Source organism: Mustela lutreola, chromosome 8 (assembly GCF_030435805.1).
Source record: "Mustela lutreola isolate mMusLut2 chromosome 8, mMusLut2.pri, whole genome shotgun sequence".
Classification (NCBI taxonomy): Eukaryota; Metazoa; Chordata; class Mammalia; order Carnivora; family Mustelidae; genus Mustela; species Mustela lutreola.
In genome coordinates this window covers 41,999,535-42,003,601 of record NC_081297.1, presented here as the reverse complement: position 1 = coordinate 42,003,601, position 4,067 = coordinate 41,999,535, and positions in this window count along the sequence as shown.

The following is a 4,067-nucleotide window of genomic DNA, read 5'->3' as shown; positions in this document are numbered from 1 at the left end:
AAAAAGCAGATTGGGGAGCTGCCAACTGCTAATGGGAGTGATTCTAGCCAGTCTCCCAGCTTTCCCCAGGGAAAACACCAGCCAACAACTAACCTGAAAGCTGACCCAAGACTTCTGCCCAAGTTAATAAAGCATTTGAAGGAGGAAAAGCAGCTGATGAAGGCAAAGAACTAGGCTCCTGGGAGAACACTGACAGATCTGTCCCCTCTCCCCATATCTCCCAGCTCCCCTAACCCACTCATCCCCTCCTGCTCTTACCTGGTAGGCCCAGCCCCTCCTCCCACAGGTGCCTCCAGGACAGGGATCCTCCTGGGTAATTTGAATGGTTAACAGCCCTTTGAAGCTATCTTTTGTATTTCTGGGGAGTATACTATCCATCATCAGTTAGGATAACTGTATGATATCAGTTAGTCCATTTTTTTCCAATTTAAGGCCCTGAATAAAAGACCACATATAATAAGGGTGAGAAATCAGAGTACATGAAAGCATAAGTTGGCAGTCTGGGTATTGGAAGGATTGACTTTTTCTAATCTTCTGTGTGTACACACACACATAGCCTTTGCTTCGGAAAGGAAAGAGCTTGACAAAGATGGGACAAGAAGAAAGAAGCCAAAAAGCTTTCTTATATATAAAGTGAGAGCAAATATCCCATAAGGATATAGAAAAGGGAAGACACAGTCACCAAGTACCTCATAAGCACTGAGGGTTTAGCTAGATATCTTACACACAATACCTGGAAACTGAGACACAGAGAGGTTAAGCAACTTACTCCACATCACACAGCTAGTTAAGGGCAGAGTTAAGGTTATATCTAGACTTCTCTCTCAGCCCAGCGCTCTCACCACCCACAACTCTCCAGGATGGCAGCAGCTCATAGGCATCTTGGGGGACAGGGACAAACTAAGCAGGTTTCAATCCAAAAAATATTTCCCTAAGAACCTGCTAAACACTGGACACTGGGTAAGGTTCCTTTGGAGGCCTAATATTCTTGCCCTCCTGGAATGGAAAGGCCAAGGGCTCACTGCCTTCCAGGAGCAGCAGTGGATGGACTAGGAGTAAGGGAACAATATCCCCAGTCAGCTCAGCAGCTTAGGAAAGCTCAGTGAGGCAAGGCCAGCCCTTCCACATACTGAACCAAGGCCTTACTCTTTCCTGATCCATTCTCTGCTCACTATCAGTGCCCTCTCTCACCTTCACAGCAAAAATAAAGAACAGGTCCAAAGAGAACTGTGAGAGGGGTGTATGGAGCCCTACAGGTGCTCGGTGAAAAGACACAAGCAAGGCCTGGTTCTCAACTACACAGTCACCATACTGACTCTCAGAAAACGAAAGGGAAGCTGGCAGGGAACGGGGACTAAAGTAGGATGGAGTCTGTGAACCTTGGGCTTAGGAACTTGAAGCCTCAAAACGACTTCTGGAGCTCTCTAAAGATAGACACTACTACCACTGCCCCAATTCAGACCTCCTCTAACACCTAGAGCAAGCCTGTGCCTTGAGCCGCCCCACGGATGTCTTACAGAGACGCCACTACCTTCTTGGATAAAGAAGTCCCAGCATCAGCACCTCCATGTGTCAGTCCGTGGGCTAGGTGTTGGGGTTCCAAAAACTAAAACAAAGCAAGTCTTTTCCTAGGCATCCACCCTGGGTGGAAAATGCAGAGAAGTGACCAAATGCTAGACAAGGTCCAGAAGAGGTACAAATAGGAGTCAGTAAAGCCTTAGAGAGGTTATGCACAAGCTGCTATAAAAAGTGGGGAGATGATGGTTGGCAGATGGGGGCGATGGGGATGGGCTGGGAGACCATTCCCGGTAGAAGGAGCAAGATGAACAACGTACCTACGGTATGAAATAGGAGGACACATTTAAGGAATTGCAAGTATTTGACATTGCTTGAATATGAAGTACAAGAAGGAACAAGAAAAGGTGAGGCTGAGGGAGGAGGCAGGGGTCAGGTTACAGCGGACCTTAGATGCCATACTGAGCTTGGGCTGCATTCTGAGAGAATGGAGAAATCTTGAAAGCAGAAATGTAGCAAGAACAGATTTGCATTTTAGAAAAGTTGTTTTGCAGTAAAGATGATGGATTGGAGGGAAGGGAAAATGAAAGCAGAGACTATGTTCCACTTCTGGCAATACTGTGAACTAAATAATATAAAACCTCTCCAGCTCAAAAAAACAAAACAAAACAAAACAAAACACAAGATAAAATTGAATATCCTTTTAAATGCCCAGTTAAAAGAGTAAGATAAATTCTTGGAGCCATAAATAAAGAGCAAACTGAAAACCAGAATGATAAGTGAAGTAAATGATGCTGTGAGTGCCTTCACATATGTAGTCTGTCTCAAAAGGGAATGTTGTCTAAGATGGTAGGGACAAGCGATAAATAGCAATCTAATTTAAACTTACTTAAATAGGGCGCCTGGGTGGCTCAGTGGGTTAAGCCGCTGCCTTCGGCTCAGGTCATGATCTCAGGGTCCTGGGATCGAGTCCCGCATCGGGCTCTCTGCTCAGCAGGGAGCCTGCTTCCCTCTCTCTCTCTCTGCCTGCCTCTCCATCTGCTTGTGATTTCTCTCTGTCAAATAAATAAATAAAATCTTTAAAAAAAAAATAAACTTACTTAAATAAATATTAATAGAAATAAATTGAAACTTTAAAAATTCAATTTCTCTGTTTCGCTAGCAACAGTTCATAACTGCTCAAAAGCCCCATGTGACTAGTGGCTACCATATGGGACACCAGATATAAAACAACTCCATCACTGTGGCAAGTTCTATTGGACCACACAGATGGGAACTTGCATTTAATAGCCAAACAGAGATAGGAAACCTGGCATTCAACCCAAATGAGGCAAGAAGGCAGAGCTGACCTTCCTACATAAAACCAGAATCCTCAATGAAAGGATGGACTAGAAAAACAAATCTACCACTCAAACAGGGAGACTGCATGGAAATGAATGAGCATGGTCCTAGGCTGGTAGTGATATAAAAATCTTTACTGGAAATTCATTACCATGGGTTTATACCACGTATAGATTTGGAATTTTAATGATCTCATGCTGAAAAAGTAACATTAATATTAGTTGTAGGCTGACAATAACCATGGATGCCTATCAGAAGCAAATATAAAACAGTTCTGAAGGGCCACACCTTCAACCCAGGCCTTAAAAAAAAGTCCCACAGATAAAAACCCAGTAAAAGTGAGCTTACAGTCCCAAATTAAAAAACACATAAGGAAGTAACCCATCATGAATGAAAGCCAGCATATTAATATACAGCAAGATCAGACCCCCCACCACCAAGAACTTCAAATGATGAAGGCTATACCACCAATAGGTTTACAATGATTAAAAACATAAGAAAGGAATATAATGTTACAAAAGAGAATGGTATAGAAAAAGAAAAGAATAAGGCAGGGAAAAGTACGTCCAAGAATGGCAGTGTATAGACAACCATTTAAAATTTCTGAGAATCATCTTAGGGCACCCAGTAAATGGAAAAATGTTTATTCAAGAAAGCATACTAAATCTCTTTAAGAGTAGCAAGAGTCTGTGGCATTTAAGCCACAACTTGCTCCCTTCCCTCCCCCAGCTGAGTGTGAGAGAAACTCTACTTCAGATGAGTACAGCCAAGAAGAAAGGGCCCCCCATCTCCCAGTCTAGGATAATAGTTTCTCCCTAAGGGATTTCTAATCCCACTCCCAACACCCACTCCCATCCCTGCTTCCTGTGTGGAAATTCTGTTCCAGAAAAGCACAGCTGAGAGGTTTGAGATTCCCTACTTCCACCCAGTCCCTTCTTGTAGAGTGAAAGTTCTAATCTAGATGTGGCAGCCAAAAATACTGGGCCAAATCACCCTGTCCCAGCTCATTTGTAGCCTAGGGGTTTAGTCAGGGAGAGGCAAGCTGAGAAGACAAGTGGCTATTACCACCTCCTCTCATCCCCTTCCAATTCATAGAAAAGGTGTTTCACTCCAAGAGAAGTGTGTTGCTGAGCAGCAGCACAAAGGCTCTGCCTTAGATGTAGAAACAAAAAACTCTAGCTCAACCTAAAGACACTGACTTTATTTGGAAC